Genomic DNA, 17,544 nt, shown 5'->3' with positions numbered 1-17,544 from the left:
AGGCCCTTAACGAATTTGTGATATAAAATTACGAGGGTGAAGAATATGTTAAGAAAAGAAGTTTATTTTCACAATAGACGCTCTAGCTGAAAACTTTGCAAGCAAGCCCTTCAAAATCACACCTTTTCCTTTGGAATGCGTATTTTATGTCTTCCTGTTTTCACCGTATACTGCAGCAGAAAAGTTGCAGTTGGTTGTGTTATAGGTAATCTGAACGATGTAATTTAAGTTGATTGAAGCGTTTTGAAAGCTGTTAAAGATGTGCACGAGAAAACCTCGATTTCTTTTTGGGTCATAAAAATATAATTTGATTAAAAATAATTTTTATTTTCAAGTTTTTCTAACATGAACAAAAGTTTCATTTCGAAGGATAATACATGATTTATTTCTTATTCAAAAGGAACGATTAGATGAATGTACATGATTTGAAAACTTATTTTATGTTTTAAGAAGTAAATTCCCTTCATCCGTTTCTGCTTTTGTTTTCAGTATATTTTCGTTTTGATGTCTTTTTTTCGCCCTGAATCTACTATACTCTGTAGTATGGTACGTTACATAGTACGAGGATAGTTATGAGTTTACATTAATTTATATTGTAAAGTATTGTTAATCTAATGCAGCTTTGCCGCACACAGAGATAAAAAATAATAAAATAAGTTTTTTAATGACAATCTAAAAAAAATAAGAAAACTGTTTCATCACACATAAAATGTCACTTTGATCTTATCCATGGATCTTATCAATCTAGCCACGTCTGATTTTCAAAAGATGTCGATGTTTCTATAATTCGATGAATACTCAACCTCAAAACAAATGGTAGAAGTATTTAATCATTAATTCATAAAATTTATGTAATTACAATGATATGATTATTGTGATATGATATTACAATTTAAGAGTTATGACTGATTAAAACAAATTCAATTAACGTTTTGAACCTCTAATTTATTCCAGTTTCTATAAATTTATTCAGCCTATATTTGGAACATGGCTAATTGTAAATCCAATTGCTCAGAATGCGAGGGTTTTTGCTGAGTAGATTCGATTGAGTAGGTAATTCCCTCTTTTGTAGGGGAAGGTAGGTAAAGACGGACACTGCGGGTAAGATGGACACTTCTCATAAATGCATCAAAATGGTAATTTTCGAAGAAATCAACAATGCAGCATCTTAACTTAAAGTTAAACAACACATTTGAGAACATTTTTGGCATAATATATATAAAATTGGTTAAATCCAATAAATTTGGCCGGTCTCATAGTACAGTCGTCAACTCGTACGACTTAACAACATACCCATCATGGGTTCAAGCCCCAAATGGACCGTGCCGCCATACGTAGGACTGACTATCCTGCTATGGGGGGTTATCCATAAGTCACTGAAAGCCAACCCCACAAGTAGTAGTACAAGACAGGCCTTGACCGACAACGGTTATTGAGCCAAAGAAGAAGAAGAAGAAGGTTAAATCCACGCACAAAATAAATTTTCAATCATGAGTACCCTTGTGGATCTAATTTGACTACTACGGATCTTAAGCTCTACAACTTGTATTGTTTATATTTCCGGAAGTTTTATTTCATGAATGAGTTGTCGTGATCATTAATGAAAAAACTGGCGAAAGAACGAGAATGAAAGCAATACAAAATATTGTTTTCTGGTGGTTTAAACATCCTGACACCAAAGTGGGAAAGACGGACGCCTTGTTGTGGGGAAAGATGGACACCGAATTTATTGATTTATTTGACTTCTTATATCAATTGGTGATGAATATGTTTCTTCAAATACCTTAAATAAGGGTAGTCCGATGCCATAAATCAATCACTAACTAGAGAAAGTATTGAAATAAGCGAGAAATGAAACACCGGTCAAAATAGTAGCCATTCGTTATGCTATTACTCGCTCGACGCTGATGAGGCAATATGGCAGTGCAATATTTCAATAATGCTTTAGATGCTGCATTCTACGATATTTTAAAAGTGGCGCTTACAATTCCTAAAACTATGGCTGAATGAATCGTCGTTGCAATAGGCCAAGAATTGGTTTATAAACGTACCAGGGCGTGGAAAGCGATAGAATTTATTAAAATACTGTAAAACTCTTCAATTTCCAACGTTTTCTACAGGTGTCCATCTTACCCTTCATGGTGTCCATCTTTCCCATATCAGGTGTCCGTCTTACCCGAACATTTCAAAACTGCACGAAAAAAACCATGTTTTTCATTCATGAAAAAAACGCAATAATCGATGGAAACTTAAAAGTTTCAACACATTTTCTGATAAAACATGAGTGTAGGATAATGTATGCACATTTTCATGGTCGTTGCATTTATATATCACTAGATTTTTACCATTTCCCTTAAGGTGTCCGTCTTTACCTACCTTCCCCTACTGTGCAAAGAATGAATGATGCTGCTGTGTGATTTTATCCTATAAAATCGCCCCATTATCAACGGGGGCTTGGTAGACCAAAATCAAATGGGTGTTATACGTTAAATAAATGTATACGTCAATATTTCTGGGAACAAATTGCAAAAGTTGGCTCTACATGTTGAACGCTGTTACCTGATAATAAATATCTATATATAGATATAAAAAGTATAGTATACGCATGACAGCAGAGTGAATCTTAGGAGTAATGGTGCCATAAAAAAGATAATGGTTTCCAATGATAAATTGTGAATTAACCTTTAAATAAACCTCAATTGTTTCTTTTATGTTTAAAATGAAATGGTATACAATCATCGAAAGACTCTGGATCAGTTGAACTATGCATTACTTGTACAATCTTCATGCATATTAAGATATGGCCCTCCAATATAAATTTCTTACCAGTTTTCTAAACAGTAAACGCTACTGCTATGTGTATACAATGGTTTCAAGAAATTCTGTAAAAAAAAACTTTTCAAATTAAGAGTCATGTTGTCATGAACATCGACATTATCACTTTCACTTCACGAAACGAAGCATTTCATTGTATATTAATCTTTTTTCCTAGCATGAATGAAATCAACAGACCCGGTAACGCGAATCAGTCAGTCTCGGTCGAAAAGTATTTCAATCAAAAATTTGTCTCTTAAAAGGAAACCGGAAGAAAGTCGTCATGCTAATGACTAAAGAGATGAAACTCCTCAGGTAGTTGAAGATGACGAATCCCGAGCCAAAATCATTGACAGACGCTGAGCTTTCAACAAGGATGAAAAAAAGGGTTGAGGTGGCACCATACTTTAAACTGTTTGTATGTGTCTTATTCCTTCGCCGAAGAAAGTATTGGAAAAGTTTAATGTCGATGAACATAGGCAAAAGAAAATCGTACACACAAACAAAAAACTTCATGAAGGATATTTTTCCGGCTGCTAGATATTTAGCAATAAGATATCTTTTTGAAAGAAAGTGAAACTTTTTGCCTATTTAATAGGCTGAAGGGCGTTCAAGCGACGATTATACAGTTACTTAGTCAATGCCGGAAAAAAATAATAAAGAATAAATAGATTTCACAAACAACAAGGCTTGCTCCACGTGGAGGAATCTGTGGCATTTCAATGAAGTTGTGTTAGTTGACAATCGAAATCATTCCTAATCGGAACTCCTCATGCTAGGTGTGAAGTACCCAAGCATCCTCTTTTCAGAAGAGGAAAAATCGTCAAGACGGCGTATTCGGAAAAGGTAAATTCACATACCATTTCGGCCTGTTTTTGGTAGCAAGTAACAACGATGGTTGCCCTGATAATTGTGCAAGCGTTAACGTGTTTGACTGTGGAGGGTGCCCCCTTAAATAAGGTAAAATTTTGGATGAAGCCTGAAGGAAGGATAGGGGAAGCCGGAAAAGATTTTACTGGGGAGTGTGATACAGTCGCAAAGCTCACTAGCCCAGAAAACTCCTGGAACGGTGCGGAATCTGACTACCTTCCTACTCATTTCTGCATACGTGCCATGGTCTGGTTGTATGAGCTGCGGAGTATTGATGTTGTTACTAGCACTGCTATCGCTATGCAACCGTATGAGTGGTGAAGTGAAAAAAATAATGTTTTGATTCGATTAAAACGATAAGGTAGAATAATATCCACGGCCACCCTGCTGAGGCGAATCATGAATCATGGAGACCACTGCAAAAAGGCTCTACCCACCCCCCCAACCATACGACCGACCGATTTCGAAGCATATCACGTTTCCCGATTTTCGGTTGATTCAAATTTAATCCGGTTATGCCCGGGATCCGGTTGATGATCTGTTTGACGATCAAGCAGGGGGAAGAGAAATGGGTATAAATGAAAGTTTGCCGAGGGAGTAGATTTGAAGCTGAAATGCAAAAGGCAAACGCAAAGCGGGCATAAAATAACAGCAAACCTCATCCTTACTTTGCGTGAGTAAATTTTATATTCACGGACAGTGCACGAATGTTTTGATACGCAGCTCGTGAAAAGTGGAAAATAATGGTTACGCAGCGGTGAGTGTGAAAAAATCTACAGCTTATTCGATTGTATCAATGACTCGACATTTTTTGTACTGTTGGTCTTCCATCCAACAAGTACAAATATTGTAACATTAGTTCGCACCCAGAAAATCCTACCATGTAAACAACATTTCCATGCTACTTAATCAATAAAACCCCATATATTTTAAAATACACCATATACTTTAGTATGGATCGAACTTTGATTGTTAAAATATGGATAGATAAAACAAAAACAAAAAATATTGTTAGAATTACATAGACTAAATTCTCACTAAAATTACATAAACAGATAACTTCCTCTAGAAATTAAGCACTGTTTTCATATTTGAGTTGACACCATCACGATGAATTTCACAACTAAGAACAATTGAAACCAATCTCTCCAAATGAAGATAAATGACAATGACAGGTAAAATAACATTTCAAACGTAAAAAGCACAGCCCTGAATTCTATCTGATTCATTTGAGATTTCTGATGAGTGTGACTGATTTGGACAATTTTACGCTAAATTGTGTACGATGCTAGCAAAACAAACCATGATGGTTTGCACCATCTGATTACAGCCTGGTCTGGTGAGTACCGCGGTTTAGTTTCGCGCTTGCATCTTAATCTGCTTGGAAAATAAATACACAGCCGATGAAACTGCGTATCAATTTAGAAACGCAGATAAAAAAGCATTCATTTTTCTTTCCAATACTAAATAAACCTATTTTGATATATTCCTTTTGAATTTTTTTTATACTCCGTACAAATCAAAGTATTTAAGCTAGTTGCGAAATTTGTTGCCAATTTTTTGCCAATTGTAACTAACAATTGCCAATGTGTGATACTAACACGGCCGAACCGCTTTATAGGGCGAAAATAAAAACAAAACTAACGAAAATATAACACGCGCTGGCAAATTGTGCCAATACAAATTCACCATTCAACCGCTCAAAAGCATACGCATTAATGGATGTGCTCGAAAAGAAAGCGATGCACGTTTGCGTCCAAAAGTGAAACCTTCGAAATCCTTCGGAGAAATTGAATTTTCTTTCGAAAACATATTTCTTGCTACCCTTTCTCCTTTCCGCTTCCCACGAGCTCAAACCGATACAGCTAAAAGCCAACGCAAGCGACGTGAGCTACCGAAGGCAGCCATCGAGGCAATTTAAGAGCGATGCAGTTTAGTTCTGCACGTTCCACTCCGCCACCCACGTTGGAATCCATGACTCTTGGAAAAGATTTCCATACCCTCTTTGAGCATCAAGTGAGAGGATAGTGTACCGAGCGCCCTATGTGAAGCCGGCCGTTAGCTTTACCCTTAAAACCATGGAAATATAAAATAATATCTTAACATATGGGACGCCACGTTGTCTATTCAATACACAAGCATCTCTACGTATTATTCTGCATATTGCCCCGATTGTCGTATGGAAATATCACAAAGCGGCAGGAGCACGAGAAACAACCAGAATGGAGAAAAATGGATGTCTTAAGTCAGAAACATGTTCCATTTTTGCCCTTTTTCGTATGTTGTGACGATTGAGAAAGGTCCACATACACATACACAAAAAATATATACCCTGACACCTCCGATTGAAATAGTTAAGCATACAGCGACAAATCGACGTCGGCTAGCACAGCTCTCCACAGCCTGTTCCACCAGAAAACCTGGTTCCTACTCACGCGCCGAATGGTTGGTTTCAAAAGAACCACATCCACCTATCTTCCGTAAATGCATCCCAGAGAGCGGCTCCACTATTTGGCAACTCGAGGAGAAATGAATGGAAAATTGAATAAAATTCAAATTTACAGTGAAAATATTTTTCCCGTACTGGGTGTCCCGATTTCCGAAGAGTGGCCAAGCTCAGAAAACGCAAGCAATGGTCCTAGTCGCTTCCGTTTCCGTCATCACGACACAGCTGATATGCGTGTCTATAGTTTTATTTTGTTTCGTTTATATACATACCACGCTAGCAGTCAAAATGTTGCGCCAGTTTTGTGTGCATGCTACAAAAGGCACACAATTCCATATTTTGCTAACAGCTTCACTAGCTTCACCACTTTACCGTCATTATGATATTTGTAGCTCGTGATTTCTTTCTTCGTTTTCATGCATTTTACATTCACTGTTTCGTTGGGGAAGCTATCTTCATCGACGCATGGTTGACATCCTTGAGTTTGTTTCCTTTTCCCATGCTAAACCTGTGATTCTTCTCACGGTATTCGAAATGAAAGCGTATCATCGTATTTCAATCCACACAAAAAAACACTGTTCCAATAGGGTTCAATAAAAATAAGTGCGATGCGTTAAACATCGGAAATTGTAATTGAAAAAACCACACGTGCAAAAAACCCATTCACCAAGACCACAATAGTGCCCCTCGATGACATTCTTGAGAATAAAAAGGGCTTGTGAAAAAAAACACTTATACAGCTTTTTATTAGGACTATTATGATGTACACAGCCTCTTTGCCGCATCGAAACTTTAAACGATAAATCTTTCACGCTTCTGGGGAAATTAAAAAGCTACTTATGTATTTTGTTCAATTTATCATTGATTGTAAGCAACTTTTTCTAACGAGCATCGGTTTCATTGTTAAAACTTATCCTTTTTTTCGCATTGCTTTCCGCACACAGAGAAGAACACTTTTTAAGAAAGTCAAAAAACGCCTTTCTATGGTATATGCTTCCTTTCAACTCACCACAGGAATTGGTCGCACTTGTCGCCAACGTGTCGCATTGCAATTCAATTATGTAAAGCACTTTCTGCATTTCTTATGCTCGGTTTGTTTATATCTTTTTGCTATCTCGTGCCTATGGCATTTAAGTGCGGCTTCCGGATACTCATCGACAGGGTATAAGCCGCAATCCGTATGCCTACTAGACGGAACATCTCGTCTGCTTTCTGCAATGAGACCATGAGCTCACAATGTACTTTCCTTTGCTGGTGGTAATAGCGACAAGGACGTACATAAAAAACTAGAGCCATACAAAAAAAACTAACTTTACACTCAAGTATGTCATCAATCAGTGTTGAATATAACGGCAAAGAATAAAGTGAATGGGTGAGTTGGAGGTTATGCTACCGGCTTGGTAATACTACGAGTTGATGTAATTTAGCGCTCCTCGTAGCTGCTACAATCGTTCAAATAGGTAGTTAGCTCGAAAACGATTTTTCATCTATTGCGTGTGCGATGTTCGATAGACTTTTAGGTCGTAGCCAACGATGGTGGTTGCAAATTCGCATCTATACCGCAATGGGGAGAAATTTTGCACATATTGCAATGACACTAATTGTTGAAACATTTCCAAACTATCTTTTGTATTCTCTCGCTACTTTTTCATTATATTACATCCTGAACGTTCGAAAGGTCAACTCTTTTACGTAATGAGCTACAGATTCTCAGAAAAAAATTCCTTTTGATTCATTACCATACAGCTATGAACAGGTATATATTATCATTAAAAAAATTAACTAATTGCTCCCTAATCGCAGGAAGTTGAGGAATCCCTCCTTATCAAACTAATTTAAATGCCGTTAAAAAGTGCCTGTAAAGTAAAAACCATACTGTGCTAGAAAAAAATCACTTCTCTGCTAGCTGAAATTTGTCACGCTCTACTGTCGATAGCTGGAATCGGGTGGAGAGTAATAACGAAGAACATATGATGAATAAAAATGAGCAGACTATGCGACGATCTCCGCTCATCCTTTGCCCTTCTATGTCAGTAAAAAATGAACGCCTGTGAACAGTATGGCACAAACTATCATCGAAACTGATGCAAACAGATGACACCATAACGTAAATATGATAAATTAGCTCTCAAAAAGTATTCCCTCATTTGACAAGTCCCAGGATCAGTATCAAGAGCATTATCAAGAGCAGCTGACCTGACCTGAAGCATAACAGCTACTCCAGACAGAGGCAGGGTAAAACATACTTAAAGAAATGAAAGAAAAAATCATCACCGACACTATTACCACGATATTAGTAAAGTTTCTTTTTCTTCTATTTGGCATAACGTTCTACTCGGAAATGCTGGCCTATACAGGCTTTCGAGACTTAATTCATTGCCACGTAGCCGGATAATCAATCCTTGTTACAGGACGACGGTCCATTCTAGGCTTGAACCCATGACGGGCAAGTTATTGAGTCGTTCTGGTTGACGACTGTACCTTGGGATCGCCCAATTAGTAAAGGTATTGCTGGTATTTATTCCGATACAATAGATTAAAAACTATGGTGCGAGTTCGTGCCCGAAAAGGTTGTTGCTTTAAATTATAATAAAGGACCTGTGTACCAATACATTGAGATCAAATTGAAATAATATTTAATTTGCTGTGAAACAATAAATCGTACCCCAAATCTCGTACTCCCAAAAGTCATCCATTAGACATGGGGTATGCAACGTCTCAAAATGAATTTGCTACATTTGAATGAAAAGTACCCGTGACATCAGGCAAAACATCAAGCCTTACGATTTCAAAGCATTAATCATGTAGGGGAAGGTAGGTAAAGACGGACACGTTAAGGAAAATGGTAAAAATCTAGGGATATATAAGTGCAACGACCATGAAAATGTGCATATATTATCTTACACTCATGTTTCATCATAAAATGTGTTGAAACTTTTAAGTTTCCATCGACTTTTGCGTTTTTTTCATGAATGAAAAACATTTACAGTATTTTAACAAATTCTATCGCTTTCCATGTCCTGGTACGTTTATAAACCAATTCTTGGCCTATTGCAACGACGATTCATTCAGCCCTGGTTTTAGGAATTGTAAGCACCGTTTCTAATATATCGTAGAATGCAGCATCTAAAGCATTATTGAAATATTGCACACTTACAGCTGACGTTGCTCCAGCTTACAGAACAACAGTCTAGAACTTCCTTTTAGCAAATTACGCCGCAAAAAGTCCACGACCCCAGTATTTTTCAGGGACTAGTTAATAGTTTAAGCCATTTTCCACCATGTCAAAATTCAACATTTGATATTTGTAATCCTATAGAATTTCTCATCTATTCCTGCACGATGTCGTATCAATGACTCATCTTTTTATTGCTTAAAATTGTCCAAGTCGTGACAAGATATTGGATTTCGTGTAGCGCCTCATTAGTGTCAAGCGAGTAATAGCATAATGAATGGCTGCCATTTTAACTGGTGTTCCGTTATCACATATGTCCATACTTTCTCTAGTTGCTGATTGGTTTATAGCTTCGGAATACCCTTATTTAAGGTATTTGAAGAAATCTATTTATCAGCAATTGATCTAAGAAGTAACAAAAATCAATAAACTCCGTTTCCATCTTTCCCTACGACAAAGTGTCCGTCTTTCCCGCTTTGGTGTCAGGATGTTTAAACCACCAGAAAACAATATTTTGTATTGCTTTCACTCTCGTTCTTTCACCAGTTTTTTCATTAATGATCACGACAACTCATTCATGAAATAAAACTTCCGGAAATATAAATAATACAAGTTGTAGAGCTTAAGAACCGTAGTAGTCAAATTAGATCCACAAGGGTGCACACGATTGAAAATTTATTTTGTGCGTGGATTTAACCAATTTTGCATACATTACGCCAAAAATGTTCGCAAATGTGTTGTTTAACTTTAAGTTAGGATGCTGCATTATTGATTTTTTCGAAAATTACCATTTTGATGCATTTATGAGAAGTGTCCATCTTACCCGCAGTGTCCGTCTTTACCTACCTTCCCCTAATAATCAAACCTTGCAAGAGATGGAATAGAACCACAGGAATGTATTTAAGAAAACACATATATTACGTAAGAAGATATGATATCACTTAAAACAAGGGTTTTCAAAAAGAAAGATTGTTATACATTCCATATTATTCAGAGATTCATTTAGTCTTGAGAAACCTTTTTTTTAAATTATTCTAATTAATTTAAAAAATAATCCCTCTATCCCAAACATGCTCTTCTTTGGCTGCGTAACGAATATACGAGGTAATACTCAATATACTACGTACTCTGACTTTAAAAAAATAAAGCTTACATGGTCTATTTGGCTTGATCGATGATCATTCATCACGTCATGGGTGATTATCACTTTACAGATCTTTTGTTGAGACGTAAAACTTTGACGTGGTATACATGATAACACGATGTTTTACAGTGTTGAAATTTGACATGATATCAAAGATACTTGAATGATAAAATAGAGTAATGAAATAATTGACATATTTTCATAAACTAAATATTTTGTAATAGATTAAACCCTTTCAAAAAAAAAAATATTAATTTTCAAAATTTGGTCGAAAATTGTGGAAATTACAATGATTTAAAATAGTTAAACGTAAGGTAATGGTTGTGATTTTTGTGATAAAGTTTTGCAAGACCTAAGTTTTTAGAAGTCTCTTATTTTAATCTTAATAGCTAATACGAATGGGAGACTGTAATCTCGTGTTTTTCTTAGTTTGATATTGTATATATCATTCCTCGGAATAAAGAAATATGATAATTAAACAGTTCATCCTAGGCTTGAACTCATGACAGGTATATTGTTGAGTCTTATGAGTTGACGACTGTACCACGATACCGGCGAAACATTTAGTATAAAGATTTAAAATATATTTTTTCGAGATTTTTTTTTAGAATAGCAACAGCGTAATGCATATGGTCTCAAATAATGCCCGGATGTTGCAATGATTTTGTATCAAGCAAACCTCTAGATGCATAACTTATATTTGACTGATGACTAAAAACAACAACAAAATATCATCATAAGAAATTATCAAGAAAGAGCAATGGATAAGACAGATTTATGAATCTGATACTTTCGATTCCTCCACGAGTACGTGTTCATCGAACACGGCAAATTACACATGTAAAGGATGGAACGGTACAAATTATTGATCTAAACTTAATGGAACTACATCAACGACAGGAAAACGGGATGACCAATAATAAAGTCAACCCACTTGCTGGTAAGCAGCATTGGCTGATGGCTTCGAGGTGAACTACCGATCATCAAACATTCATAACTCACTTGTGAGCGGTTTACTTATTTTATCACTCCTCACCATAAACCGAGAGGGAAGAGCTAGAAAAAGGTTCAACCGATAGGAGAAGCTCACCCTGGAGTACGGTTTTTAGAGTACTAACTCAGGCTTGGGTTGGCTACTCCTCTCACATATTTCGCTCACCCTCGGCTTGACCAGCTATTCGCATCAGATAACGAAGCCATTCGGCAAGCATATCACGAACCGTCAAAAATAACCAACGCCACTAAAGTTGATACAATTTTAATTCGATTTCTTCCGACCCCATCCGAATCCGGAGAGCCTGCGTTTGGTCGACTCGCAGCTTCACTAACCTACACCCTCGTTTAAGCATGGTTTTACGTTAGGATCAACATGGTGGTGTCTCCGACCCTCAATTCACCCCGTTGCTCTTCGTCTAAGAGTCCCCGTTGGCGAGTCTGCGTTACCTCCGGTGTTAGTGTCTGCACGAACCGGGTTGGATCAAAGCGGCTATCCACGAGAAACTCCTGGATTTGTACACGAGGTGGAATAAACAGAACGATTTTCTAGTCTTTACACAAGCTCTCACACGGCTCCAGTTCGAACTGCAACCCTGGAAACTGCTGTTTGGCCTTTCTTCTCGATCAAAAACGATTCCCCATGGACATGACACGACGACCAACTGAATGCCGTACGTTGGAAACGTACCCAGCGGTGGAAAAGTGTAAAAAGTAAAGGATGGAAAATAAAACCCTTACGAAGCAGCTATCCCTAAACTCCGCCATCACATGCAACGCAGGATAAAAATCATGATTCTGGTGGGTGTATCGGACACGTCCACCGGACGAGGTAAGAGCTTCGGTGAAGATTTTCTATCGACCGAACACTCATCCGAAAATACGGGTGTGTTGCCACGAGAGAATGCAGAAACCTGATTAGTTTAATTAATTCGTAATCGTATTAATGAACCAAAAGATTGGTGAATCACAAATTTGACCGATCAAAAACGTTGGGTTAGCTGATGTGATTGTGGTTTCGCTATGAAGCGTTGAATCGAACAACTCTCTCGTGAATGCACAGATTATTTGTGTCTCCCCATTTCTAGCACGCTTATAGATGCATAACCAAGGTATGGATGAAAATGTATTTAAGCAGCCTACACAATTACCCCTTAATAAAATGTTGTATGCGTTTGATAGTCTTAACAATAGCTTATTCTCAATATTTACACCGATATAGATCCGAATACAAGATAGATAAAGAATATGGAGAACATAGTGTACATAATATAGCTTTATCATTATTTGTATGTTTCATCCACTTAACAATCGTGTTTTTCAAACTAAAAAAATACTACCGCTTTTACGCTATTTTACAAAAAATCCGCAAAACCTTAGCTTAAAGGTTTATAAAGTTGATTAAATTAATGCTACTCTTTCGTTTCTTATTGTATATAGATTGACTGCTTTATTCTATTCAGCCTAGAATATTCAAACAGATTACCAACAAACACGCCAATATTTGATGAACAGGCTAAAGTGAGATTTATAAACGATTGCAATTGGAATAACGGTACTATTTCTGTGGATGTACAATTTCCACCACAACAAACGTCTGACGTAAGGTCAGGGAGCGTCCGTGTAGCATATGTGAAAAACTGTATCGATTACTTTAATTCAATTTTCCTCGCCTGTGGCGTCCTTATTGTTCGCACTCATTAAACACTTGGCATCATTGATTAAAATCAATCCTTTCTGCCTCTCATCCCCGTACAGTTTACTCACACTACATTGCAACCGATTTTGGCGCGACCGCTTTGCACAGGAAGCTTCATAGAATGAGGAGCTGGTGGTTTCGGGTTTTCGTGGTAACCAGAACCCATTCATGTACAACACCAAACAAACCTGACGACCCAATTCAAGGATTTTCGCGTGAACTGTTTCACTATATTATAGATGCTGTTCACCCACATCAATGGTCATCGTTCTTTTCATCAACAAAACATCAGATAAAGCTAACAATCAGCAGGATGAGAAGATACGGCGGGGTAAACAATCCAAAATTGCTGCATCATGTAATAAAACTGAGGATCATCATTGTAGGCGATGTTGTACGTGATGTAAAACGAGCCACGAGGCTGGTAGTAAAACGCTGCACAGTAAGGTACGGGCGCTAGCCTATTGGCTCTTAATAATTATCAGATTACTTTGTTGGAGTACGGTCTACGCGATTTTGCACGTAACTGGTAGACATTATGTCTCAGAAATATTAAGCATGGCCTAAACTTGTTGAAGGCTTTAGAAGCTTCCATCAGATTTTCCTATTATTGCTTGTGCCTGAGCTAGATAAACCATGTCCTGTATGTTTTGAGAAAAAAAATCGTAGACTGATGTGCTGTTGTGCACAACAAGCATTATCACGAAATTTTCCTACAGAACCACAATAACAGTGAAAAAATCAATCAAAAAATCAATCCATAATTCCCTCGATGAGAGGATTTGAACCTTCGCCGTAGATATCGTGCTGTGCCCATGAACTGAATAAAGTCAAATTTTTAACACCCTTTGCGTAATTTATGAACACATAAACGCCTAGTTTTGGGCAGCCTGCCCAGGATATAAGAGCCGAAGAACATTGTGTCTCCATTTTTCTTAAGTCTCTGGGAACAAAAAAAATAGTTGACTGCCATGACCCTCTCCACGCTTCACATACATGCATCCAGTCTCATGTATGCAAGTAGAGGCGGCTTTCGAGCCGCAAGATAAGGGTGTATACCGCAGACATGATGGCGTCTCACTAGAACATCTTCCATTCGTCCTACTGGACGCTTCTTTGCATGAAATGTGACTATCGTTGCGGTGCGGCTTTGCGTCTCCGGCCCCCTGTCGATTTCTTGTATTTTGTACATCGGCTAAGTAAAATGCGTCATGTTTCTCTCACTGTGTCACATCAGGCGAAGATAAAATATAATTCCTGGCATATTTTTTTCAATTTAAATATCTACAATAAAATTAAATGCTACCAAAATAATGCTATACAAACCTATTGCATTCAAAGAAAGCTAGTAAAACCTAACCTTCTCCAGGTGATTTTGATGCAGTAGCATACTGGCTATAATTATTTAACATGCATTCGATTTAATCAATATTGCAACACCACACAACACAATTCAAAGCATTTTTTGTTTTGTTTTCTTTGAGGTGCTGTTTATTCGCATCGATCAATAAGACAGTAACGTATGGCGAATATGACACTTCACTCTACCATTTATAATTTTTTCGTCCGTCCGCATTTCCGGTTCCAGCAGCCGGTTGGTGGAAAAATGAATTCATTGTTTTCCTCCTATTTGTTTTACTTGCAATGCAACAAAAATTGAACTCGATTATTTAAGTAATCGATTGCCATCTCGTCCCAATGCACAAATGATTCATACTGTATAAATGCAGCTGACGAAGTACTGGTCCACAGTGTTGTTGTGCAGTGGAGGAGCGTGCAAAGGTCGGGATTGTAACTCCCCCATCGGTTCGGCAAAGGAGCGAATACCTGTGATCCACATTTTTGGCGGAGCGTGGTCGAATTGGTGAACCGATAAAGAGGGCATATTCGCTTCCTGCTACACCGACACATTTCGAAGCAGGATGGGGAGTCACACATCGCCATTCCGTTGAACGGTTTGCCTCCAGAAACCTGTTCGCCAAGTATTGCATACTGCAGTGGCGATTGTGCCACTACCGGCATGATGGTCGTTGTCGGTGGATTGCACCACGTGTCAACCGCATGACGAAAGTGGATGTACAGTAAGAGAAGCTTAAATTGTTCTTGTACATGCATTAAAACTAGCATGAACACATGCACGAACGCATGCATGCATGCATGAGCATACATCGTCATACGGCAAATATTTGCCAAACGCGAGCATGGCAGAATATTTTATTCCATTTAAATTCAATTAAACAATAATAAAATTATTCACAGAAATAAATTTAAAACAAATAACAGCTCCAATGTTTGGTTTCCAATCGCCAGTGCAAGTTGCAACCTGAACTACGCCGTGGCCGTCGATGATATTCGATGTACGGGCCGCAATTGCGATACTTTTGTAAGGGTGTGTGTATTGGCAAGCGTTTTATTCTGAATTTTGCTATCCTCTGCTTTTGCTAAATTATATTTTAAAAATAACATCAGACGACTTTAAGAATAATGTGAACCATGAGTGAGTTTTGTCAAGTGTGTATCTAGCTATGTCCTAAAATAAGATGATTTTTTGCCTTCAAGATACATAAATGTATTAACAGTATTCGCACCCAGAATTTTTCAAACCTATTGCAATTCATAAACGTAATCGCATTCCAAAGATGATTTTGCGTTTCAATACATGTCATTCTATTAAAAAAAGTTATAAAAGAGTTAATTTCCACTCACAAAATTATGTTAATTAATTAATGGAAATTAATAATATTTAGTATTTTATTTACTAAAGACAATTCTTTGACAGCTTTCTTGTGCCAACAACTACCAGGATAAATATATATCCATATATACATATATATAAGAACGTGAATTCATATTTCATCGGTAATTCTATTACTTCTGTGGTAAAGATGTAACAGGATCGGTTGCACGGAATTTCACTATGCAATTTGTATAAGCTAAATCCAACTCGGTAGTTCTTTTTAGTTATTTTTCGGAATAATCATACAATATTCAAAACGCTATTGACAAATCTACACCTCGATCGAAAGGATTTGAAAGTGCTGTGGTGTTTATACAATTTGGTAGCATTTTTAATTCATTTCAAATCAATTTCTCACACCACGTGCACTTGTTTTGATACATACGAGCTATGCATGAGGTAGTTTTCGATCTGAAGGCTAGTGATAAAAATAGTAAGTTAAAAACAAGATTGGTACGGTTGGGACTTCACTACTCACACTAATTTGTGGAAGAATAAATATATACTATGCAATTATTAATCTTTTAATGCGAACATTGGTATAACCTGAGAAATCATTGGTCTCACACTTTGATTGCTCGCAGATAAAGACTTACGATAAAATTATAAGCATCTAAACAATACATGAAACATGTAAAAAATCACAATTTTTTAGCATGTTTAAAGATTAAATTACATTATATCATATAATATTATGTTGAAATGAATTATGTTATATTATTATATATAGCATTACTTCAATGAAAATCATATTATATTTATTGTATTACATGATATTACATTTATTATATTATATTTTATTATATTATAACACATTATATTCAGAGTATAGTATGACGGGAATAAAGCTCAGTTTGCACTTTATTAAATTATATTTAATTAGGGTAAATGTACCTATAGTGGTGGTAGTACCAATAGTGGTGGTATTGCACTACTAAAAATCGGACCGTAAATGCGGTCCATACGGTAAATTAAAAGTTATTAAGTTATTTTCGTCAGTGTGAAATGTTCTTTAGCCTTTTACAAAGAATTTAAAAGATAAATTGGACCATTCCGTTTCTTTGTGACCGAAAAATCCATTATTTTGTGAAATATGTCAACCTTTTCCAAAATCCTTAGGATTTCATAACGAAACTAATTTTTCTGTTAACGATTTAAATGACCATATAACCACGCAATTACTAGTTTTTCAACATAACTGTTATGAAATGTTATTGTTTTACTAAAATTATTTGCCTTTTGACCATATTTATGCATTTTTAAGTGTTTTTCACCATAGTGCCATTATAGGTACACAAAACAGGCATGTTCCTGTAGTGGTTATAGTTCTAAAATCAATAAATACAGGTCGTTTTAGATTTTTTCGAGGATATTTTTGACATGTCGTACTGTTTTCACTAAAAATAAGCAACAGAAATGAGTTTTATGTAGGTAATTTACCAAAAACAGGCAAAAATTCGCTTATATGGTTGAAAGAAAAATTGACTTCAAATCAAGCACACTCTTCCGGGTGTAGGTTGACGACAGGTGTGATGCAGTACTTTAGTCAATAATTACATCGATCAAATTTATACATTTTTTTACGATCAAATTACGGAAGAAACCAATATTATGGCAGTAATCCTTGCTATTCATACGAAAACAGCTTCTAAACTAAGTTTCATTG

The sequence above is a fragment of the Anopheles gambiae genome, chromosome 3, assembly GCF_943734735.2.
Source record: "Anopheles gambiae chromosome 3, idAnoGambNW_F1_1, whole genome shotgun sequence".
In the NCBI taxonomy this organism is placed as follows: Eukaryota; Metazoa; Arthropoda; class Insecta; order Diptera; family Culicidae; genus Anopheles; species Anopheles gambiae.
The sequence above is the reverse complement of the archived record's forward strand: the minus strand, read 5'-3'. Positions refer to the sequence as shown.